Below are 25,035 nucleotides of genomic sequence, written 5' to 3'. Positions count from 1 at the left end.
TAAGTAAATAAAAATAAAAGAGTGAGAAACTACAGAGAAAAAAACCTGTTTTTAGAAAATAAATACGTGGGCCAGGTGTGGTGACTCACACCTGTAATCCCAGCACTTTGGGAAGCCAAGTTGGGTGATCATCTGAGGTCAGGAGTGCGAGACTAGCCTGGCCAACATGATGAAACCCCCTGTCTACTAAAAATACAAAAATTAGCTGGGCGTGGTGGTGCATGCCTATAATCCCAGCTGCTCAGGAGGCTGAGGCAAGAGAATCACTTGAACCTGGGAGGTGGAGTTGCAGTGAGCTGAGATCACACCATTGCACTCCAACTCCGTCTCAAAAATAAATAAATAAATAAATAAAATACAAAATTAGCTGGGTGTGGTGGCACACATCTGTAGTCTCAGCTACTAGGGAGGCTGAGACAGGAGAACTGCTTGAACCTGGTGAGAGGTGAAGCCAGCTGGACTTCCTGGGTGGAGTGGGGACTTGGAGAACTTTTCTGTCTTACAAGAGTGTTGTAAAATGCACCAATCAGTATTCTGTAGCCAAGATTGTAAAACACACCAATCAGCACTCTGTAGCTAGCAAGAGGATTGTAAAATGCAACAATTAGTGCTCTGTAAAAACGCACGAATCAGCACGCTGTAGCTAGCAAAAGGACTGTAAAATGCACCAATCAGCACTCTGTAAAAACGTACCAATCAGTACTCTGTAGCCAGCAAGAGGATTGTAAAATGTGTCAATCAGCACTCTGTAAAATGCACCAATCAGTGCTCTGTAAAACGCACCAATCAGCAGGATCCTAAAAGTAGCCAATTGCAGCTGGGTGCGGTGGCTCACGCCTGTATTCCCAGCACTTTGGGTGGCTGAGTAGGGCAGATCACGAGGTCAGGAGATTGAGACCATCCTGGCTAACACAGTGAAACCTCCTCTCTACCGAAAATACAAAAAATTAGCCAGGCATGGTGGTGAGCGCCTGTAGTCCCAGCTACTCGGGAGGCTGAGGCAGGAGAATGGCGTGGACCCGGGAGGTGGAGCTTGCAGTGAGCTGAGATCGTGCCACTGCACTCCACCCTGGGTGACAGAGTGACACTCCGTGTCAAAAAAGAAAAGAAAAAAGTAGCCAATCGCAGGGAGGATTGAAAAAAGGGCACTCTGATAGGACAAAAACGGAACATGGGAAGGGACAAATAAGGGAATAAAAGCTGGCCATCCCCCAGCCAGCCCTGGCAACCCTTCAGGTCTCCTTCCACCTCTGGAAGCTTTGTTCTTTCACTCTTCACAATAAACCTTGCTACCACTCACTCTTTGGGTCCATGCCATCTTTAAGAGCTGTAACACTCACCGCGAAGGTCCACCGCTTCATTCTTGAACTCAGCCACACCAGGAACCCACCAGAAGGAACCAACTCCGGACACACCGGGTGGCAGAGGCTGCAATGAGCTGAGACTGTGCCACTGCACTCCAGCCTAGGTGAAACAGCGAAACTCCATCTCAAAAAAAGAAAAGAAAAACATCACAAAAATATAAAGTTCAACAGACAGATGGAAAATATGAGGGGCAGAAAAGATTTTTAAATTGCTAATCCAGCCCAAGAAGTCTAATATCTGAATAACAGGAGTTTCAGAGAAAACAGAGGAGACAGAGATACCAAATAAATAGTCAAGAAACTACCAGAAGCATACGTCTCCAGAATGAAAAAAAAGCACTGCCCAGAACAAGTGCTCTGCACAATTGATGAAAATACACCAACATTAAAGTACATCACTATGAAATGTTAGCACATTGAATGAAAAGCACATATTTTATATGCTCCCAGATAAAAAGGGGGGGAAATAAAACAGTTTCCATAAAAGAAAGATCAATCAGAATGCTTCAGATGTCTTCACAGCAGCTCTGGAAGGAAGCAAGCATCTTCAGAATTATGGGGAAAAATAACACTTGCAACTTAGATGTATATATCCTGGAAAGCCACCAATCATGTATAAGGGTAGATTAAAGACATTTGCAGACATACAGGTTCTCAAAATAATTATCTCCTATGCTTCTGGTTTCTAGAAGCTACTATAGAATGTGTTAATAATACAGGGGGAAAAAAACAGAAAAGAGGAGTCATAGAGTCCAAGAAAGAGACTCGAGCTCAGGAGTGAGGCAAAGGAGAGGCCCTGAGGGAGGGTGACAGGAGGTGCCTGGGTGAAAGCTAGTACCGAGCACGAGGGTCACCTATCCAGACACGAGCAGAGCAGGAGGCCTCACGAGAGAGTTCCTCAAGAAGTTAAATCTGCAAAGGAAGCTAATGTGTTTTTATGCAACTGAAAGTAGATTTATCTAACCAGGGAAACGTTCGGGGATAAAATTAGTGATAAGTGGCCCGATGCGGTGGCTCACACCTGCAATCCCAGCACTTTGTGAGGCTGAGGCAGGTGGATCTCCTGAGGTCAGGAGTTTGAGACCAGCCTGGCCAACAGGGTGAAACCGTGTCTCTATGAAAAATATAAAAATTAGCCAGGTGTCATGGCGAGTACTGGTAATACCAGCTACTGAGAAGGCTGAGGCAGGAGAATCACTTGAACCCGGGAGGTGGAGGCTGCAGTGAGCCCAGATGGCACCACTGCCCTCCAGCCTGGGCAACAGAGAGAGACTCCATCTCAAAAAAAAAAAAAAATTAGTGATAAATACAGAGAGAAATAGATGACAGTCATTGCCTCTAGTACAAACAAAAGCTGTTCTAGGACATGGAAAGTAATTACAGTACCACATGGTTCAGCTGTGAATAGCATTTACATATTCACAATGCCATTACAATCTAGCCAAAATGCCATTAAAACTGCATATTCTTGGGAAGATGAGGGATTAAAAGTGGGTGTGGGGGTTAGGGACAGAGAGGGAAGGAAAGAGTCTAATTTTCATCTTGGATTGTGGAAACACAATAAATGCAGCTTAAAATGAAACAATCAAGAACGAGAATAGAAGCTGCTATTTAGAGATATGGAAGTTAATGCCTAAAGAATCAAACAGAAGAACAGGAAATGAAGAGACTGCTGTTCTTGGTATAATTCTTCAACATTTTGTTTTAATTTTTAAGGATTACTTTCAAAGGGTAGGTTCTAAAAAGTGAAAGTATTGGACCAATTATGTACCCTTTTTGTTGTTGCTGTTGTTTTTTGAGACGGAGTCTCGCTCTGTCATCCATGCTGCAGTGCAGTGGCACAATCTCAGCTCACTGCAAGCTCCACCTCCGGGGTTCACGTCATTCTCCTGCCTCAGCCTCTGGAGTAGCTGGGACTACAGGCGCCCGCCACTATGCCCGGCTAATTTTTTGTATTTTTAGTAGAGATGGGGTTTCACCGTGTTAGCCAGGATGGTCTCGATCTTCTGACCTCGTGATCCACCCGCCTTTGCCTCCCAAAGTGCTGGGATTACAGGCGTGAGACCCCGCGCTCGACATTTTTGTTTGTTTTTAGAGACAGGGTATCACTCTGTCACCTAGATCGGAGTCCAGTGGTGGAATCACAGCTCACTGCACTCTCAAACTCCTGGGCTCAAGCAATCCTCCTGCCTCAGCCTCCCAAATAGGTGGGGCTACAGGCGTGCATCACCATACCTGGCTAATTTTTTTGTATTTTTTTGTAGAGACAGGGTCTCCCTGAGGCAGGGAACCTAAGGCCAATTAGTGCTGACTTCCTAGAATTGAATCAAAATGAAAACCCCAACTTTCCACACCCAAGTAACAAAAGGATCAGAGGCTACTCCCTTTGCAACTGCCTCCACCTTTCTGTGAGGCAGATGAAAAATGGAAAGTGCCTCTGATTGATCCCTTTCTGCAACCAATCAGACTGGTCATGGGCCAGGTCTTCAATTGCATAGGGTAAAACTTTGTAACTTAACTTCAGCCTCTCATTGGTCCCCTCCTGTAACCAATCAGACGTTTGCACAGGGTATAACTCTGTAACTGCACTTCAGCCTGGGTTGCCTTCTGCAATCAGTCAGACTGGTCAGGGGCCACTCCTTCATTTACATAAGGTATAACCAAGTAACCAATGGGAAACCTCTAGAGGGTATTTAAACCCCAGAAAATTCTGTCACCAGGACTCTTGAGCCACTTACTGGAACCCACTCCCACTCTGTGGAGTGTACTTTCGTTTCAATAAATCTGTGCTTAATTCTTTCATTGCTTTGTGCATTTTGTCCAATTTCACGTTGAAAACACCAAGAACCTGGACAACTCGTAGTCAAGACCCTCCACCGGTAACATCACTATATTGCCCAGGCTGGTCTTGAGCCCCTCCTGAAGCAATCCTCCAGCATTGGCCTCCCAAAGTGTTGGGCTTACAGATGGGAGTCACTGCACCCGGCTGGTGTACTGTTTAAACGTTTTTGCCACATTTCAACCTATCCTCCTTTACAGAGTTGTATCAGCTCTGTTCCATGGGTGATCTGCTCTAATTTGGACTTCCATCCTACTTCCTGACTGTTAAATTAGGCTCTAGCCAGGCACTGAGCATCTCTGATACAAAGGCCTGATATTTGACTGTGGGTTGCAGGACCCCAGGGAAGAGAGGGGGACCCTTTCAGACGCCACCGGGGTAGGTTTCTGGGGAAGGTGACATTAAAGCTAGAGCTTAAAGAAGGAAGAGTTTTACATGTGCGGAGGGAAGGGAAGGGCTTTCTGGTAGGAAAGGAGAGAAAACTGTTCTGTGGTTTTGTTTGTTTTTGTTTTGAAATACAGACAAGGTCTCACCTGTTGCCCAGGCCAGAGTGCAGTGGCATTCATAGGTGACAAAGTGCTAGCAGCCCTCACTCTCAGCGCCTCCTCAGCCTCAGCGTCCACTCTGGCAGCGCTTGAGGGGCCCTTCAGCCCGCCACGGCACCGTGGGAGCCCCTCTCTGGAGCCAGCCGGCCGGCACCACCGGCCCAGGGCAGTGAGGGGCTTAGCACCTGGACCAGCAGCTGCGGCGGTTGTGCCGGGTCCCCCAGCAGTGCTGGCCTGCCGGCGCTGCACTCAAATTCTCGCGCGGTTTGGCTGCCTCCAGGCGGGGCAGGGTTCAGGACCTGCAGCCCACCATGTCCGAGCTCCTACCCCTGCGGTGTGCTCCCGTGAGGCCTGAGCCTCCCCGATGGGCGCTGCCCCCTGCTCCGTGGCACCCGGTCCCATCCACAGCCCAAGGGCTGAGGAGTGCAGGCACGGCTGGGGACTGGCGGGCAGCTCCACCTGCAGCCCCAGTACAGAATCCACTGGGTGAAGCCAGCTGGGCTCCTGAACTGGATGGGGACTTGGAGAACTTTTGTATCTAGCCGGAGGATCATATGTGCACCAATCAGCACTCTGTGTCTAGCTAACCTAGTGGAGACTTGGAGGACTAGCACTCTGTGACTCTGTGTCTAGCTCAAGGATTGTAAACGCACCAATCAGCACTCTGTCAAAACGGACCAATCAGCTCTCTGTAAAGTGGATCAATCAGCTCTCTGTAAAATGGACCAATCAGCAGGATGTGGGTGGGGCCAGATAAGGGAATAAAAGCAGGCCGCCCTAGCAAGGAGTGGCAACCTGCTGGGGTCTGCTTACTGCATGTGGTCTTCGCTGTTTGCAGTAAATCTTCCTGCTGCTCACTCTGCGTCCGTGTCATATTTATGAGCTGTAACACTCGTGAAGGTCTGCAGCTTCACTCCTGAAGTTAGTGAGACCATGAAGTCACCAGAAGGAAGAAGCTCCAGACACGTCTGAGCATCAGAAGAAACAAACTCCGGACACACCATCTTTAAGAACTGTGACACCGCGAGGGTACGCGGCTTCATTATTGAAGTCAGCAAGGCCAAGAACCCACCAATGCCGGACACAATGGGACTTCACGTCCCAACCCCCAACGGGGAAGCTCTTTCCCCTTTCTCCACCATCCCCAGGAGAGAAGCTAGTGGGGCCCTGGGGAAGACATGTGGTCAGTAAAGAGAAGCACCTATGGGAGGCGATGGATGGCCACCAAGCTGGCCCCCAGCAGGAGTCGGTGGTGAAGCACAAGGACGTTCAGCCCCATGGTGTGTCTCAGGCCTGCCTCTCTCATGGGCAGGGAACCGCTGCTTGTGACCTGACTGGGTAAGAGATCATAGCGGGGAGACATTCCCTTAGGACTTGGAGCGGCCAAGATGGAGAATCCTGAGGTGAGGCAGGCGAGCCCTGAGCACCTGGGGGAGCAGAGGCCACCTGGGTCTGCAGAGCGGGGGTGGCAGCCACAGCAGATCAGTGACATTGTTCTCCGTTCTCTGACCCTCTTGCTTCTGGCAGTGAGCTGGGCTTTCACCTGTGCTCTTCTGATGAGGGTGCGGAGGGGATCAGTCCTCCCTGACCCATCCTCAGGTGCTCAGCTCCTTGGTGACGTGGTTTTTGTCCCTTATTCACAGTGGTGTCCTGCACACGCACTGCTGCCCACTCAGGCTGGAGAGAGGCTGTGGGCCTCACCCGTCTGTTCCCTGGACTCACAGGGCCTCAGGGCCAGACCTTCAGAGGAAGGAATTGCTCCGAATGTAAACAGCCCCCAGGAGAGTGATTCTCAGAGGGACCCTAAGCTTGCCAGCAGAGAATGGCCCCCCAGTGGTGCCCAGGCCTCAATAGCACCCAAGTGCCAAGGAACCTTCTGGAAGTCCCAGGTTCCTGGGCCTGGGAATGTGCATCCCCAGCCATCCCCTCCTGCTTTGGGAGAGTGGGATCATGTTTTTCCAGGCGCAGCATCATGGGGAGCCACAGCCACTCTCCGGGAGCCACATAGCCCCTGCTGCCCCAGCGGTGGTTCACCAAGCTCCTGGGCTCCGCAGGCCACGTGGGGGGGGCCTGCTCAGCCCTGGAGGCTGCATATTCTGAGAGCAGTCTTTTCCCAGGAGCCCAACCATGAGTGTCTGTGGAAACAAAGGACGCTCCAGGTGAGGCTGGGTCTCCCCAGGGAGGGACAGTGGTCAGCTGAACAGTGGTCCCACAGACATCAGTTCTAATCCCTGCAGCATGCAAACCTTGCCTTATATGGCATAAAGGAGCTCTGCAGGTGTGATCAAGGTAAGGATTTTTTTTTTTTTTTTTTTTTTTTTGAGACGGAGTCTCGCTCTGTCACCCAGGCTGGAGTGCAGTGGTGCAATCTTGGCTCACTGCAAGCTCTGCCTCCCGGGTTCAAGCGATTGTCCTGCCTCAGCCTCCCAAGTAGCTGGGACTACAGCCGCCCACCACCACGCCCTGCTAAATATTTTTTGGTATTTTTAGTAGAGACGGGGTTTCACCGTGTTAGCCAGGATGGTCGATGGTCTTGATCTCCTGACCTCATGATCCGCCTGCCTCAGCCTCCCAAAGTGCTGGGATTACAGGCCCTGCCAGGATTTTTTTGAGATGGAGTCTTACTCCCTTGCCCAGGTTGGAGTGAAGTAGCACGATCTTGGCTCACTGCAAACTCCACCTCCTGGATTCAAGGGATTCTCCAGCTTCACCTTCCCGAGAAGCTGAGATTACAGGCACCACCACGACTGGCTAATTTTTGTATTTTTAGTAGAGATGGGATTTCACCATGTTGGCCAGTCTGATCTCAAACTCCTGGCCTCAGTGATCCACCTGCCTCAGCCTCCCAAAGTGCTGGGATTACAGGTGTGAGCCACCGCACCTGGCCAAGTTAAGGAACTTGGGATGGAAAGGTTGTCCTGGGTTAGCCAGGTGGGCCCTAAATATAATCACAAGTGTCCTTATGAGAGGGAGGAAGAGAGACTACACACAGAAGAGAAGGTGGAAGAGAGATTACACAGAAGAGAACTCGATGTGACCAGGGAGGCAGAGACTGGAGGATGTGGCCATAAGCCAAGGAATGCTGGCAGCCCTTAGGAGCTGGCAGAGGCCAGGAGCAGATTCTCCTCTGGAGCCTCCAGAGGGAACCAGCCCTGCTGACACCTTGACTTTACCCCGTACAACTGACTTTAGACTTGTGGCCTCCAGAACTGTAGAGAATAAACTTGTGTTAGCCACCAAGTTGTGGTAACTTGTCGCATCAGCCATGGGGCATCTCCTCCCCGTGGAAGCCGCAGCCTGGTGGAGAGGCTTAGCAGGGTCTGTAAGAGTCATCTGGGGTTTGAGCACAAAGTCAGTAGCCTTGGAAGCTGCTCTTCTCTCTCTACACGGGTTGCAGCCACGTCTGCTCAGTGTGGTTTCAGTTCTCTGACAAGCCAGGGCTTCCCAGCCTGCCCCAGAGCAGGCCTTGCCTGCTGATGCAGCTGGGGCCCCGTCTGCAGCCCAGTCCAGCCCAGCCTGAGGGATTACTGAGAAGTCCAGGTGAGCTGGAGATGTGAGGTGGGGCTCACAGCTGGTGCCCAGCTTCCTCCAGCTCCTCCCACCCAGGCCCATCCTGCTGCTGCACCTTTCAGGGTCTCCACATCTGTCCCTAGACAGACTCTGTCCTTTCTGCAGGAGAGGGTAGAAACAGACCCTCACTGCGGGGTGGTCAGTCCCAGCACAGCCTGGGCAGAGCAGGCTTCGAAGCCTTTGGCAGGATGCTGGGCGCCTGGTGTGAGGACCAGGCCTGCCTCCCCTTATCCTCGTGGGGTCTGGAGGGCAAGATCAGACCTGGGTCTAACCCAGGTCCCACGCCCCCCACCTCACAGGGGTGGGCACGGGTCTGAGGTTGGTTGAACAAACGACTCACGCAGCCCCCGACAAAGCTGGCTTCCTCAGAAAAGTATCAGAGCCCTCCTCCCAGGTCCCCTCCTGTCTCCAGCCCACTCCCAGCTGCAAATCTCAGCATTGGGTGTGAGGTGGAGGCTCTGGGATCTTGACTCTGGAAGACTCCCTGGCCCTTCCCAGCACCTGTCTTCTGTGCCTCAGGTCCCTTCAACAACGTGGTCTTGGCTCAGGCCCCCGACTCTCCCTGCCCCTGCCCCATGCACCTCCGAGGCCACCCTCTGTCCACCCTCCTCCACCTGGAGGCCCCCATGGCCTCCTGCTGCTGCACTCCATCAGGACATCATGCTCCAGCCTCAGACTGCTGGGCTCTGAGCCTCGCTGGACTCTACTTGGTGGGGATGGAAACCCAGTGAAAATGGGATCTGAGACAAAGGACCCCATGTGTAGACGCTGGGCATCCCTGGCCAGGGCCCCGTCCCCGACCCCAGGCCTGTGCCTCCCCTGCTCCGCCACCTCCCCCAGCTCAGCTGCAGTTCGTGTTGGCCTCACCCTCGCAGGCCCCAGCACTGCTGACTTCCATGCACCCAGCTCAATAAACCCGAAGAAAACAGTCCCTCCAAAAGTCCCTGAATGGTGTCTGTCATCCTGGGTTGAACTCGTGCCCACCTCAGCAGTAGGAATTTTGTCAGGGAATGGAATGCTATGGGTCAGCCTTCAGGCCTCGGCCCCAGGCCTGGTGTGGGGCATAGAAAGGGCCATCTCGCTGGAACCCCATCTACTGAGAGTGGGACAGGAGAGAACCCTAAGGGAGCCACCATAAGAGGGAGTGGCTACTCACCAAAGATGCCCACATCTGCTGTGTCTCCTGCAGGTGCCCCTAGTGAGAGGTGAAGCCAGCCGGACTTCCTGGGTCGAGTGGGGACTTGGAGAACTTTTCTGTCTTACAAGAGGATTGTAAAATGCACCAATCAGCACTCTGTAGCTAGGATTGTAAAACACACCAATCAGTGCTCTGTGGCTAGCTAGAGGTTTGTAAAATGTGCCAATCAGCGCTCTGTAAAAATGCACCAATCAGCGCTTTGTGGCTGGCTAGAGGTTTGTAAAACGGACCAATCAGCACTCTGTAAAATGGACCAATCAGCGCTCTGTAAAATGGACCAATCAGCAGGACTTGGGCAGGGACAAATAAGGAAATAAAAATGCTGGCCACCCACCCCACCCCTGGCCAGTAGCAGCAATTCCCTAGGGCCCCATTCCACGCTGTGGAAGTTTTGTTTCACTCTTCACAATAAATCTTGCTGTTGCTCAGTCTTTGGGTCTGTGCCACCTTTGAGAGCTGTAACACTTAGTGCGAAGGTCCACAGCTTCATTCTTGAAGTCAATGAGACTAGGGAACTCCGGACACACCACCTTTAAGAGCTTTAACACTCAACACGAAGGTCCACAGCTTCATTCCTGAAGTCAGCGAGACTACGAACCCACCGGAAGGGACAAACTCTGGACACACTAGGTGCACCCCACCTCCCTGCTGCTGACAGGCTGCTCGCCCTGGCACTGGTGCTTCTGGCCACTGAGCGTGCCGTGTGGTCCTCTCTGCCCTAGGGAGCCTGCTGGCCGGCATCTGCCTCAGCCCCAGCATCATGGCCTCAGCCCTTTGTAGGGACCAGACTGATTCCTGCCAGGAAACCCCCGTCACCTTCCCCACCCAGAAACGACAGGGACAGGCAGCAGGGGAGTGAAGACACGTCTGCCACATAACACCCTGGAGAATCGTGTGTCAACCTCTGTAACCTCAGTTTCCTCATCTGCAAACTGACCTGCCTGGGCTAGGGGGAGGCTAAAAGGCCCTGTCCAAACGCGAGCCGGCCCACAGTCCAGGCAGTTGCTGTACGTGGCTGAGTCAAGAGAAGGTGCCTTGGACTGGAGTGTGTCCCCAGTTCAGTAGCTCCAGGCTGGACTTGTCCATGCTAACCCGATGGCCACCTGGTAACGTTCAGCGAGGTTCACGCCCTCCAGGAAAGCTATCAGCACAGGGCACTCTGGGGACTGTGGATTGGGGCTCCGGGGTCGGGGGAGACCTGTCCAAAAGTGGCTCAGGCTAGGAGCTGCAGGTCTGGCAGGCACAGCACCTTCCCCCACGGCTACTGGCTCCCTCTCCCCAGACAACACCCGTCCAGAGCCCTGTGGCTGCGGACAGGCTGCACAGACGCCACTACGCAGAGTCCTCTCTGCCTTGCCTCGTTCCCCAGGCAGAGTAGGGATGCAGCATTTTCCATGGCTGCCCAGTACTCAGCTCAAGCTTCTGTATTCTGAGCTTCAGGCCTAATGCGCTTCCACGGTTCCCAGACCTGTCCCTCAGTCGCGCCACAGGCCCGTGTGGTTGTTCCCAGGTACGCCTGCCTGACCCTGTCCGGAAAATGAGCGGTCGAGCGCTCAGCCAGGCTTCCCTTCTGTGCACAGGGAGCAGAGGAGGGGTTCACGGCAGTCCCCAAGCACTGGGCACTCGGCCAGAAACAAAGGGGCGACCCTACGCTCAGCAAAGCATGAATCTATAAAAGAAGTCTGAGGCTGGGTGCGGTGGCTCACGTCTGTAATCTCAACACTTTGGGAGGCCAGGAGTCCAAGACCAGCCTGGCCAATATGGCAAACCCCGTCTCTACTAAAAATACAAAAATTAGCTGGGTTTAGTGGCGGGCATCTGTAATCCCAGCTACTTGGGAGGCTGAGGTGGGAGGATAGTTTGAGCCTGCGAGGCAGAGGTTGCAGTGAGCTGAGATTGTGCCACTGCACTCCAGCCTGGGTGACAAGAGCAAGATTCTGTCTCAAAAATAAAATTTTAGAAGTTCTGCAATTCTGCATAAAGATCAACGCTCCTCCTTCCTGGGGGCTGGGGTCACCAGGGAGGCTTCCTGGAGGAGGAAGCAGGGCTGAGGAATGGGTGGCAACAGACAGTGTTTGTGGGTGAGGCTATGGTGCTGCTGGGGAGGCGGGTGCGGCAGCTTGGGCTGGGGCTTTCCAGAAGCCAGAAGGCCGGGCGGAGTGGGTTGTTCCTCGTCTTGTCCTCCTGCCCTGGCCACAGCCGGGAAGCCCTGGGCAGGTGCCCGTAGACAGCTAGCACGCTCAGCCTTTGGTGGAGCACTGAGATGAGCTGGGAGGACTAATGGGAGGGAGGAGAGGTGTCCTGGGGCCCCAGGGCGAGGCCCTGCTTTGCACTCAAGATAAGAACCCAGGGCTCTAAGGGGAGGTGGTGAGGAAGGGAGCCGCCTGTCCCGCTGTATTCAAGGAGAGACACATCTGGGGTCAAATTGGAGCTGATGGGGACTGTGTTTTGGTCCTGAGTCAGCCCCGGGAGGTCCCCTCTTCCCCCCCGGTCCAGAAGGTCTGAAGCAGGAAGGTGGAAAAACATTTCACATGCTCAGGGAGGAAATGCCTTCACCCCAGTTTACAGATGAGGAAACGGGCTCAGAGCGTGGCTAAAGCGTCCCAAGGGCCAGGCAGGCAGGCCAGGATGCCCAGAGTTGCTGGCTGCTGATTCTGGGCTGGGTGGAGGAGGGGCTGACGGCCCGTGATGGGACAGGGACAGTTGTGATTACTGGCCTGGAGAATGGGGGGCTTGAAAGTCAGGAAGGCCACAGGAGTCGGGACAGAGAAGCTGTGGCTTAAAAGTGTCCCCTAGAGTTCCTGTACTGGCAGCTTAGTCCCCAGTGCAATAGCACTGAGAGGCGGGACCGTTAAGAGGTGATGAGTTGACAGGGCTGGGCCCTCCCGGGTCCATTAATGCCATCATCATGGGAGTAGGTTTGTTATCAGAGTTCAGTCCCTTCGTGCTCTCTGTGTCTGGAGCACACACACCCCGTCCTTCCACTTATAGGATGACACGTCAGCAGGGCCCTCACCAGATGCTGGCCCCTTGAGCTCAGACTTCCTGGCCTCCTGCGCTGCTAGCCTAATACATTTCTCTTCGTTGTAAATTACTCAGTCTGTGATATTCTATGTAGCAACAGAAAACTGACGAAGATGCAAGCCGAAGTGAGGTCAGATGGGAATGGGGCCCAGTGTGAGTCAGGATATGGGCTGGCCCAGGGCGCAGAGGTCAGGAGCAGGACATCGGGGCCAGAGCTCAGGGTTACCTGGACTCTGTCAGAGGCCTCTGGGGTCTGCTGGATCTAGCCTCGCCACGCTGGTGTTGGAGGCCCTCTGCACTCCCATCCTGACCCCTGCTGTCATCCCACAGCCCCCTGCAGCCAGGATGGTCTCTTTCATCTCCTGTGCACATGCTTCAGTCTCATCTCTCACCCTCGACTCTGCCCAAAATAGTCTGTACTTACAAAGACCCTGCCCCTCTTTCCAGCTTTATCTCAGGAAGGACCTTCAGGAAGCTTTTCCCAACCCCTTCAGCCCCAGGGACCTGAGATTTCTCTGGATTATGGAATGCACTGGCCGGCCACTCAACACCAGAGTGAACATGCGTGTCTGGTCCCGCTGTCCTCACTGCAGGAAGCTGATAGTTGTGGGGAGAGACGGACAGTAACCAGGGCAATGAGCCGATGCATCGCTGCAGCGCAGGTCCCTTGTGGGGGATGGTGCTGAGAATGGAAATGATGCGCAAGGCCTCCCTGAGGTGGGGAGGAAGGGAAGGAGCCCACTACGGAGATCTGGGGGTGCACAGGAAGTCCCGGGGCTGAAAAGAGCCGGCCTGGCTGGAGGCAGAAGGTCACGGGGGAGGCTGGTGCCAGAGCCACGGGGAGAGACCCAGGCAGAGCTGGAGAGGTTGTGGCAGCAACATTGTCCTGGTGACAAGTCTGGGCTTTGTTCTGAGAGCAATGGGAAGCCACCGGAGATGCCCACATGGAAGTACGTGGGAGTGGATTAGCATTTTGGGACAGTCCCTCTGACTGCGGTGGTTAGAGGAGATTGTAGAGGTCAGCGCTGGGTCCTGGGACAGCCCTTTGTGTCATCTGATTCAAGATGATGTACTTGGACCAGGGTGGTGGCAGTGGAATGAAGAGAAGTGGATGGATTTGGGGCACAGAATCAATGAGGCTTGGGGATAAGGCTGACCGCCCAGGATTCTGGCAGAAGCGAGCAGGTGTGGTGTGCCGTTCCCTGGCGGGGACGCCTCAGACAGCAGCGACTTAGGTTGCAGGAGGAAGGCCAGGAGTGCCGCTGGGGACTGCAAGCCAGTGAAGCACTGTGTGGAGGTGTCAGGTGGACAAGTTGTCACAAGGGCCAGGCAACTCTGAGGAGGGCCCTGGGCAGACCACACTAACCATGGAGTCAAGGAACTGAGCTCACATCCACTCCATCCATATCACTGGCCATCTGGGCACTGTCACTGCTACCCCACTTCCCAGAGAGATTTCATCTGCACTCAGGACTCCAGCCATCACAGGTGTGCCCCCAGCTCCCACTCCTGCACCTCCTGCAAGGCCCTGCCCTCCCCTAGCTTCAGGCACATGCCCAGCTCCTCCCAAACACTGCACCTGGTCACCTCAGGCTCCCTCCAACTCTGGAGACTCCAGTGGAACTCAGATACCTCCCCTCCCCACCATCCCTGGCCTTCTCCTGCTGCTCCTCCTCCTCCATCCTCTGCCATGGGTGATGTCACTGTTGCCCACTCATAACAGCCAGCATCTTAGTTGGTACTCTAGACCAGGGCTTTGCACACTCTAGACCAGGGCTTTTGCACACTTCAAGCCACGTGCAAATCACTTGGAGGTCTTGTTAAAATGCAGGTTCTCATTCAGCAAACCTGGGAGGCCCGAGATTCTGGATTTCTTTCTCCTTTCTTCTCTATTTTTCCCTTCTTTCCTTCCTTTCTTCTTTCTTCCTTGCTTCCTTCCCTCACTTCCTTCCTTCCTTCCCCCCTTCTTTCTTCCTTGCTTCCTTCACTCACTGCCTTCCTTCCTTCCCTGCTCCCTCCCTTCTTCCTTTTCCTTCTTCCTCCCTCCCTCCCTCTTTCTTTTTCTTTCTTTCTCCTCCCTCTTTCCCTCCCTTCCTTTCTTTTCTTTTAGAGACAGGGTCTCACTGTTACCCAGGCTGAACACAAACACCTGGGATCAAGTGATCCTCCTGCTTCAGCCTCCTGTGTAGTTGGGGCTACAGACTGGATTTTGCATTTGTAAGAAGCCCGGCTACTGCTGCTGCTGGCCCTGAACCACAGTTGGAGGAGTGAGGCTTTTCCAGACCCATCCCTCTCCTCCCCGCCCCACACATCCTGAAAGCTTCTTGAGTCTTCCTCTCCTCCCTTCCTTCTACCACCTGAGCTCAGGTCCCTTCATCTCTGACCTGGACTGTGGCACCTCCTGGCACGCCTTCCTTTGCTTTCTGCTGCTGAAGGGTGTTCCGCGGTAGGAGTCACTTATCCAGTGGCGTTTCCCCGCAGGCTGCAGGGTCCAGGCCTCTCCTCACCGCAGATGCTGTGCATGGATGGGGCTGGAGGATGTGCACAGAAGTGTCATGGAGGGACAGCCAAGATTAAAGCCAGGACGTGGGCTCCATCAGGGGCCATCCTATCAATCCTGGGGGCTCATTCACTCATGGAGGTCCAGTGCCAAAGCCAGGGAGAGCCAAGGGCAAGAACCCATGACTCCAGAGAGCCCCCTTGCCTGGCGCTCTAGATCAGCCTGTCTCAAGAGGCCGGGCACGGTGGTTCATGCCGGTAATCCCAGCACTTGGGAGGCCAAGGTGGGAGGATCATTTGAGGTCAGGCGTTCAAGACCAGCCTCAGCAACACAGCAAGACCCCCATCTCTATAAAAAACAGTGGATCATAGATTTTCATAGTGTGGACTAAAACCACTTGCTAAAACACACGTTTTAGTCCCAACCCCAGAAATTCTGATTCTGTGTTCCTGGGGGAGCCATCATTTTAAAAGAAAAAACAACACAAGCAAAAGCTAAGTAGGAGATGCAGACGCCACCCAAGTCTGAGCCTGGCTGCGCTTCCTCACCGATGCCGATGGCACCACCTGGTGGCCATCATGTATATGACACCAGCTTCCTGGAGGGGCGTTCTTGCACTTGGGTAGGGTCGCTGCACACAGCATCTAATCTTCCCAACTCTGCAAGAGATCCTCATCCCCATTTCACTGATGGAGAAGCTGAGACTCAAAGACTAGAGGTGACGTCTCTAAAACCCCACTTGTGGGAAGTGGAAGAGTCTGAACCCTAGCCCTGTTGTCTGTCCTATGGCTTGCAAATCTGGCTGGTAGTCAAAATCATCCAGGGAGCCTTTTTAAACTGGAGGTGAAGCCTTCAGGATCACCCATATGCACGCAGCTCCTTCCCTTCCCACGTGAGGAAGAGCTCGAAATCGCCAACGGCAGGAAGACACTCGCCACCCAGGACAAAGTGTAGGGGGCTGGGGTCTCAGGGAAAAGGCTGGGGCTATGGGGCACCTGAAGCTCAGGGAAGCTTCTGTTTACTAACCAGATATTTCAGCATTTTAACAACCGGTATGTGTGTGTGTGTGTATGATTGTGTGTATATACATACACACACACAAAATCTTACAAGTGTGGGAATAGAATAGGGAATAACAGCAACACAACCTTGGAAAATCTTGGAAGCTGAAACGCAGATACTTTTTTTTTTTCCCTTGAGACGGAGTTTTTTTGCTCTTGTTGCCCAGGCTGGAGTGCAATGGTGCGATCTCGGCTCAATGCAACCTCCATCTCCCAGGTTCAAGCGATTCTCCTGCCTCAGCCTTCCCAAGTAGCTGGGATTATAGGCGTGCGCCACCAAACCTGGCTAATTTTGTATTTTTAGTAGAGACAGGGTTTCTCCATGTGGGCCAGGCTGGTCTCGAACTCCTGACCTCAGGTGATCCGCCCACCTCGGCCTCCCAAAGTGCTGGGATTACAGGCGTGAGCCACTGCGCCTGGCCGAAAAGCAGAAACTTGAGTGGCAACTGACTTAGCAGTGTGCCTTCGTTGAGCGCCTATGGTTTTCTCAAAATACTGTTCAAATGACAGCAAAGGAATACAGGCCCTATGGGCTCCTAATACAAAGGAGGGGACACTGATAGTTCACCGATAAAGGTTTCTGCAAAGAAGCAGAAAGTGGGTGTATCGTAGCTGGCAGCACCCCCTGGGGTCCTTAAGGCCACCCAGCCAGGGGCAGTTCAGGCGCCCTCCCAGCTGCCTGGTGGGGCCCAGCAGTGCCAGGCTGGCTAAGGCCAGGAGAAGTGTGTCTGCCCAGTACACTCCTGGTCTTGAGGGACAGAGTCAGCACTGTGGTGATGGCTGTCAGTCAACAAGTCCTGCCCCCAATATCCCAGTAGTTTCCTTCACATAAATGCGACCGGAAGCACGAGAGCCACTCGACACTCGAGGAAACACAGTTTCCTGAAAGGAAAAGACCACGAAAAAGAGACCCAAACCATGGCTCCCACAAACGCAAGGAAAATTCTGGGAATGGAAAGGAAATTGCAAAGAGAAACTGAAATTAGAATTACCAGATATTTCAGGTGAGATTGCATATTTTCTCCTCATCTGAAAGATAGCTACAACTTGCTTTTTTCTCTCTCAATGTTGCTTCTGAGATTTCTTCATCAAACACAAATCAAATCAACCAGTGAATCTGCCCTACGTTCCTTTGCATGTATGTACCGCAATTCATCGAATGACATGTGAGGTGATTCTGGGGTCTGAGTTTTCTGGTTTTGTCTGCAATTACAAATGGTGCTTAATAGCACTGTGACCTTGGAAAATTACTTTTTTTTTTTTGAGACAGCGTCTCGCTCTGTCGCCCGGGCTGGAGTGCAGTGGCGCGACCTTGGCTCACTGCAAGCTCCGCCTCCCGGGTTCACACCATTCTCCTGCCTCAGCCTCCCGAGTAGCTGGGACTACAGGCGCCGCCACCGCGCCCAGCTAATTTTTTGTATTTTTAGTAGAGATGGGGTTTCACTGTGTTAGCCAGGATAGTTTTGATCTCCTGACCTTGTGATCTGCCCGCCTCGGCCTTCCAAAGTGCTGGGATTACAGGCATAAGCCACCACAACCGGCCCGGAATATTACTTTTAACTTCACCCAGCTTCTGTTTACAGATGCTTATTTGGAAAATGAGGATAACAGTAGGAGAACCTACCACACAGGTTTGTGATGATTAAATGGATTCATAAATGCAAGCCTTCAGAATAGTGCAGTGGTTCTCAGTTGGGCCTGATTTTACACCCAGAGGACAGCTGGCAATGTCTGGAGACATTTTTGTTGAAATGACTGGTGGAGATGCTACCGGTGTCCAGTGGGGCAGAAGCCAGGGACGCTGCTAAGCCTCCTGCAATGCACAGGACATCCCCCCAGAGAACTGCCCAGCCCAAATGTCAATAGGCCATGGTTGAGAAACCCCGAACAGTGCATGGCACAAAATATGAACTCAACCAATATTCGTTATTTTTTAAGAGCTGCAATGAAAACTATTTTCCTTATCTTCGATGTACAAGTGTGAGAGTCTCACAGAAACTATCACTCCCTTCAAATACTCATGGAACATTTACCAAAATTGTTTTATTCAGCCGTAAAGAATATCTGAGTAAATTCTAAAATGTAGAAATCGTATAGAATATTTTCTCACCATGAAGCAATAACTGAGAAATTAACTACCAAGGGGAGCTTCTTCCTGCTCCACCCCACCCTCCCTTCACCTATCCAGAATTCCAAAGCTATCTGGAAGGTTTACAATTTCATAAGTAACTATTTGTTAGAGAAGAAACACAAAGTGAAATATTAATTTATAAAGTAATATAAATAAGAACGTTATATGTTAAGAGCTACTGAGTACAAGGGAAAACTCAGGAAAATAGTCCTATGAAATTTCATAAAATAAAGAAAATTGAAAACAAATCAGCTAAGCACTTACTTCTAGAAAGTAAATGAATAATAAAATAAATACCAAGAGAGTGGGAGGAAATTCATAAAAATAAAAAAGAAATTAATGAAATAGAAAAGTAGGCTGGGCGGGTGGCTCACGCTTGTAATCCTAGCACTTTGGGAGGCCGAAGCAGGCATATCACCTGAGGTCAGAGGTTCAAGACCAGCCTGGCCTACATGGCGAAACGCTGTCTCTACTAAAAATACAAAAATTAGCCAGGCATGGTAACGGGTGCCTGTAATCCAGCTACTTGGGAAGCTGAGGCAGAGAATTGCTTGGACCCGGGAGGAAGAGTTTGCAGTGAGTCGAGATTGTGCTACTGCATTCCAGCTTGGGTGACAGAGTGAGACTCTGTCTCAAAATAATAAATAAATAAATTTAAAACTTAGCTGGGTGTGGTGGTGCACACCTGTAGTCCCAGTGATTCAGGAGGCTGAGGTGGGAGGGCCACTTGAGCCTGGGAGGTCAAGGCTACAGTGAGCCATGACTGCAGCCACTGTACTCCAGTCTGGGTGTGAGACCCTGAAAAAAAAAGGAAAGAAAGAAAGAAATACAAAAGTAGCATCCATAAATGAGTGCTTTCTAAAATGCCAACAAAATACACCAGCAAAATACTCATGTTAAGGAAAGCTCTGGCTGGGCACGGTGGCGCACACCTGTAATCCTGGCACTTTGGGAGGCTGAGGAGGGAGGATTACTTGAGGCCAGGAGTTCAGGACCAACCTGGCCAACACAGCGAGACCTCGTCTCCATTAAAAAAAAAATTTAAGAGATAAGAATTTTTTAAAGCTAATTAAAAGGATATAGTAACATAGACAAAACTCTGCCAAGTCTAACTTTAAGGGGGAAAAATAAGCAACAGATATGGGCAATGTTAGGAATGAGGAAAGAGATATAACCACAGGTATAGGCCGGGCGCGGTGGCTCAAGCCTGTAATCCCAGCACTTTGGGAGGCCGAGGCGGGCGGATCACAAGGTCAGGAGATCGAGACCATCCTGGCTAACACGGTGAAACCCCGTCTCTACTAAAAATACAAAAAATTAGCCGGGCGCGGTGGCGGGCGCCTGTAGTCCCAGCTACTCAGGAGGCTGAGGCAGGAGAATGGCGGGAACCCGGGAGGCGGAGCTTGCAGTGAGCCGAGATCGCGCCACTGCACTCCAGCCTGGGCAACAGCGTGAGACTCCGTCTCAAAAAAAAAAAAACCACAGGTATGCAGGAAATTAAAAACTGTAAGAAAGAACTGTTTAATATGACATATTATCTACAGCCTCTCATCCCCAAAACTCCACGAAAACTACAGTAAAGGAGGGGATGCGCAAAGAAACCCACAAAACAAACTTGGGAGAACAGAGAGGAGGAATGACAACAAAGTTTTGGAAGAGGAAAAGTAGGTATTTGAGTCATAACTGACTTAGAGTTCAGACAACGTAAATTAATCCAGAAGAGAGGAAAGCTGAGAAACAGGATGAAAATCTCAAAACCCAGCCCCTGCCCCACAGCGGGGCCCTATAATCCATCAGGATCAGCAAAGCAGCAGTCCTGGCCACCCAGCCCTCACTCCACACACAGTCCTGGCCACCCCAGCCCTCACTCCACACACAGTCCTGGCCACCCCAGCCCTCACTCCACACACAGTCCTGGCCACCCCAGCCCTCACTCCACACACAGTCCTGGCCACCCCAGCCCTCACTCCACACACAGGCCCTGGCCACCCCAGCCCTCACTCCACACACAGTCCTGGCCACCCAGCTCTCATTCCACACACAGTCCTGGCCACCCCAGCCCTCACTGCACACACAGTCCTGGCCACCCAGCTCTCACTCCACACACCCTAGCACGGTGCCACCTGCCCTCAGCAGCAGCAAAGCCTGGGAGTGTCCCACACCCTGCTTTACCACCAAAGCTCTGGTGGGCTCTGCAGTGGCAGCATCTGCAAAGCCTCATGTGTCCCTGCCCCTAACCAGTGGCGTCTGCCCCTTTTTCCCATGCAAGTCATCTAGCAACACCAGGCCAACCAGCAGGGACTGAAAGGGTACCCCAGTGGCACCAGAACAAAGCACAGGAGACTAACATTGCGAGGGCTCAGAAAACTAAACTGCCATCAGAACTGAAGCCCACAAGTAGACAGAACCTACATGCTAACCCGGGCAACTGCCCGCTGAAACAGAAGACTGAAACAGGATTGAGGATCCCAGATCCCGCACAGTGGCTCAGGCCTGTAGTCCCAGCGCTTTAGAAGGCCAAGGTGGGCAGATCATATGAGCTCAGGAATTTGAGACCAGCTTGGGTCACATAGCAAAAACCCCATCTCTACAAAAAAATACAAAAACAGGCTGGGCATTGTGGCGTGCGCCTATAGTCCCAGCTACTTGGGAGGCTGAGGTGGGAGAATCCCTTGAGCTTGGGAGGCAAAGGTTGCAGTGAGCCAAGATCATGCTACTGCACTCCAGCCTGGGCAAGAGAGCCAGACCCTGTCTCAAAAACAAAAACGAAAACAAACAAACAAGAAAACGAACAAACAAAAAAACCGGCCATGCGCAGTGGCTCACTCCTGCAATCCCAGCACTTCGGGAGGCCAAGGCGGGTGGATTACAAGGTCAGAAATTCGAGACCAGCCTGGCCAACATGGTGAAACCCTGTCTCTACTCAAGATACAAAAATTAGCTGGGCGTGGTGGGGTGCACCTGTATTCCAGCTACTCAGGAGTCTGAGGCAGGAGAATCGCTTGAACCCAGAGGTGGAGGTTGCAGTGAGCCAAGATCGCACCACTGCACTCCAGCCTGGCGACAGAGTGAGGGTCCGTCTCAAAAAAAAAAAAAAAACGTATTCTGCCTTAGCCTCCTGAGTAGCAGGGTTACAGGTGCGCACCACCTTGCCCCAAATCTTTGCTTAAGCCCAATAGTTTGGGACCAGCCTGGGCAACATAGCAAGACTTCACCTCTACAAAAAAATAAAAATAGGCTGGGCGCAGTGGCTCATGCCCATAATCCCAGCACTTTGGGAAGCTGAGGCGGGCGGATCATGAGGTCAGGAGTTCGAGACCAGCCTGACCAATATGGTGAAACCCTGTCTTTACTAAAATACAAACATTAGCTGGGAGTGGTGGCATATGCCTGTAGACCCAGCTACTTGGGAGGCTGAGGTGGGAGAATCGCTTGAACCCAGGAGGCAGAGGTTGCAGTGAGCCAAGATCGCACCACTGCGCTCCAGACTGGGCGACAGAGGGAGACTCTGTCTAAAAATAAGTAAATAAAAATATAAAAATAAATTAGGTGGATGTGGTGGCGTACACCTTTAGTCCCAGCTACTTAGGAGGCTGAGGTGGGAAGATCGCTTGAACCTGGGAGGTGGAGGCTGTAGTAAGCCATAATTGCACCACTGCATTCCAGCCAAGGCAACAGAGCGAGACCCTGTCTCAAACAAACAAACAAACAAAAAAAACCGTTATGTTGTTAAATAAATAAAGTTTAATGAAAAAAATAAATGAAAGAAATTTAAAGAGCAATTGACCAGAGCTAGAGATGGGCGGGGGAGGGGTGGGTGTGGCTATAAACGTTGGGGTGATGTCACAGGTATCTTTTCTTTCTTTTTGAGGCAGTGTCTCGCTCTGTCACCCAGGCTGGAGTGCAGTGGCGTGATCATGGGTCACTGCAGCCTCAACCTCATGGGCTCAAGTGATTCTCCCACCTCAGCCTCCCGAGTGACTGGAACTGTCGGTGCTACCGCGCTCAGCTAGTCAGCTAGTATTTTTTATAGTGATAGGGTCTCACTGTGATGCCCAGGTTGGTCTTCAACTCCTAGGCTCAAGTGATCCTCCTGTCTCCGCCTCCAAAGTGTTGGAATTACAGGTGTGAGTCACTGTGTCCGGCCCAGGGAAGTATCTTTTTTTTTTGAGATGGAGTCTCGCTCTGTCACCCAGGCTGGAGTGCGGTGGCGCGATCTCGGCTCACTGCAAGTTCCACCTCCTGAGTTCACGTCATTCTCCTGCCTTAGCCTCCCGAGTAGCTGGGATTACAGGCACCTGCCACCATGCCCAGCTAATTTTTTTTTTGTATTTTTACAAATACAAACAATTTGGCCTCCACCAAGTTTGTATTTTTAGTAGAGACAGGGTTTCACCGCGTTAGCCAGGATGGTCTCAATCTCCTAACCTTGTGATCCACCCGCCTCGGCCTCCCAAAATGCTGGGATTACAGGCATGAGCCACTGCGCCCGGCCCCAGGGAAGTATCTTGATTGTGGTGGTGGACACCTGAAGCTACATGTAACAAAGTTGCACAGAGAGCCCCTCTCCCCCACACACATGAATGAGTACATGTGTAACTGGTAAAATCTGAATAAACTCTGTGACTTGAACCAATGTCAACTTTCTGGGTTCGAGATTGTATTATAGTGGCCAAGTGCAGTGGTTCATGCCTGTAATCCCAGCACCTTTGGGGGCTGAGGCTGGTGGATCACTTGAGCTCGGGAGTTCAAGACTAGCCTGGGCAACACAGTGAAATCCCACCTATACAAAAAAAAAAGAAAAACGAAAAGAGGCCAGGCATGGTGGCTCACACTTGTAATCCCAACACTTTGGGAGGCCAAGGCCAGTGGATCACCTAAGGTCAGGAGTTTGAGACCAGTTTGGCCAACATGGTGAAACCCTGTCTGTACTAAAAATACAAAAATTAGCTGGGTGTAGTGGTGTGCGCCTGTAGACCCAGCAACTCAGGAGGTTGAGGCAGGAGAAAGCTTGAACCTGGGAGGCAAACGTTGCAGTGAGCCAAGATCGCGCTACTGCACTCCAGCCCCGGCGGCAGAGCAAGACTTTGTCTCAAAAAGAAAAAAAAAAGAGAGAGAGAGAGATTGTATTATAGCTATATAAGATGTTAATTTTGAGCGAGGCACACCCTTTTTTCACATATTATCCCATTCTCACACTTTCTCCAAGGGGGTGACCCGAAGGCCTACATCCCAGTATGGCTTCTGTGGTCTAGAGCTTATGAACTAAAAGACTATGATTCGCGTGAGGAATAGAACAGTTGCAGCAAACAAATAAGCAGCGTAACTCAGAAGGCAGGAGGATGGTGGAGTCACAGCGGGGCTGCTCCCTGCCCGTCTGCTTTTCCTCTCCTCAGCAGTCCCTCTGCTCTGGAGGTAGAGTGAGTTACAGCTCAGCTCATCTGGGAACCCTCTGCCCACTGACTGAAAATGATCTTGTCCCTGCTTTCTAGGTTTATTTTCTTTCATGGTTACGCTGGACTTGGGAATTTCAGCACCTGCTTCCTGCTGGTGTAGGCTTGGGGGGTTGGGCGTTGCCTTTGAGGTTAATTATGTAATTGCAGGCCATATTTGTGGTTTCTTTGGCAATACCTTTCCCTCCTAAACCTAGTAGGCATCTGGTCTGTTCTCAACCTATTAGTTCCATGTGAAAGTACTCATTGCTGGCTGGGTGCGGTGGCTCACGCCTGTAATCCCAGCACTTTGGGAGGCTGAGGTGGGTGAATCACCTGAGGTCAAGAGTTCAAGACCAGCCTAACCAACATGGAGAAACTCTGTCTCTACTAAAAATACAAAATTAGCCGGGTGTGGTGCCACGCGCCTGTAATACCAGCTACTCCGAAGGCTGAGGCAGGACAATCGCTTGAACCCGGGAGGTGGAGGTTGTGGTGAGCCAAGATCGTACCATTGCACTCCAGCCTGGGTAACAAGAGCGAAACTCCTATGCAACAACAAAAAAGAAAGCACTCATTGCCAAAGATCTTGTCTGGACACAGCTTTTAAACATTAAGACTCAAGTCCTTTACCTATTTGCTTTCGTGTTCTGCTTGTTATCCAGTTTCACAATTTAACGAATCTGAGGCCATTTTTGAAATCATCCGCTTGGTTTAGAAGCCAACACCCTCAGTCCACTTTTGGCCAGCAGGCTCTGTTTCTGTCTCTGCACGGCAGAGCATCAGCCTTGTCTTCCGTCACACATCCACCACTGGATTCTGGTGGCATCAGCCTACGGCTACTGTGCCGTCCCTGCCTCACAAGACGCTCAGGACCCCACCAGCCTTCCTGCAGCTGCCGTTCTTACTCTGACCTCGTGGCCCTCATTCTCATGGTCCCAGATGCCAGCTCCCCGCTCCAGGCAGCAGGGTGGAAGACAGGCTCAGGAGGAGGCGGCAATAGGTGTGGCCTCCCTTGGGTATGGGAAGAGTAGGTTCCACTCATCGGAAGAGGTGTGAACGTGGATATCTGGCGATCAGGTATTTGGACCGTGTCAGAAATGTTTGTCTGTTCAACAAAATTCATGCCCTCTCTTCCACTGTACAGATTTATTGCCGGAAGCAGGTGCTCAGACAGAATTGAGCACGTGATTTCCAGGCTTGTGGAAATCTTCCCAAGTCTTCTTTGCTTTTGGCGGGGAGGTATGACTGGTTTTTGCGAATGGGCCGGGAGACGAAGTGATGTGGGTGGCTTCGGGCTGAGCTGGTTGGGAAGCACTTCGGCTTTCTTTCTTTTTTTTTTGAGACGGAGTCTCCCCGTCACCCAGGCTG

The 25,035-nt window shown here is 51.8% G+C and overlaps 1 long non-coding RNA gene across 4 annotated transcripts in view; it reads right to left on the bottom strand.

Moving 5' to 3' along the window:
• Nucleotides 1–25,035, bottom strand: part of LOC126956210 (uncharacterized) — a 45,595-nt gene that overhangs the window by 9,762 nt on the left and 10,798 nt on the right. Inside the window, exons 2-4 of one of the 4 annotated variants that reach the window (XR_007726252.1) lie at nt 18,918–19,030; nt 5,562–9,618; nt 1,341–1,488 (exon numbers count right to left, since the gene is read on the bottom strand). This is a non-coding gene — a long non-coding RNA (uncharacterized LOC126956210). The remainder of the gene's footprint in view (nt 1–1,340; nt 1,489–5,561; nt 9,619–18,917; nt 19,031–25,035) is intronic. The other 3 variants (XR_007726254.1, XR_007726251.1, XR_007726253.1) reach the window with 3 other exon arrangements.

This window comes from Macaca thibetana, chromosome 6 (genome assembly GCF_024542745.1).
Source record: "Macaca thibetana thibetana isolate TM-01 chromosome 6, ASM2454274v1, whole genome shotgun sequence".
Classification (NCBI taxonomy): Eukaryota; Metazoa; Chordata; class Mammalia; order Primates; family Cercopithecidae; genus Macaca; species Macaca thibetana.
Note: the sequence above shows the minus strand (reverse complement) of the source record. Positions and strands in the feature narration are given on the sequence as shown.